This window comes from Pongo abelii, chromosome 23, assembly GCF_028885655.2.
Source record: "Pongo abelii isolate AG06213 chromosome 23, NHGRI_mPonAbe1-v2.0_pri, whole genome shotgun sequence".
Lineage (NCBI taxonomy): Eukaryota > Metazoa > Chordata > Mammalia > Primates > Hominidae > Pongo > Pongo abelii.
The window spans coordinates 2,735,153-2,735,603 of record NC_085929.1 but is presented as its reverse complement, the minus strand read 5'-3'; positions in this window follow the sequence as shown (position 1 = coordinate 2,735,603).

Genomic DNA, 451 nt, shown 5'->3' with positions numbered 1-451 from the left:
CGCCTGTCCGGGAGGGACCACCGGGCCGCGCTCGGGCGCACGCGCGCGCCGAACGGGGCAACGCCACGCGGGGAGGACGGGCTCTCCCCGACGCCGACGCCCGGGACGGACGCCTCGGGGAAGGGCCGCGGCAGGCCCGGGAAGCGAGGCGCACCCGGGGGCGCGCCGAACCGATTCGGAAGACCGGGCCGGGAGAAGAGGACGAGACCCCGGGCGAGGCCGAGGCGAAGGAGAAGGCTCGAGAAAGGCGGCCGGCGGGGAAGGGGACGCCGCGGGACCCCTCGGGCGCAGCCGACCGCGGCCGGGACACACGCGGGGGGTCTCACCGCCCGCAGCCTCCGAGCGCGAAGGCGGCCCCCGCGCGGCACCCGGAGCGGCCGACTCGACCTTCGGCGATCCGCGCGGCTCCCCCACACCGCCGCCGCAGTCGCGGCCAGCCCCCCGGAACCCT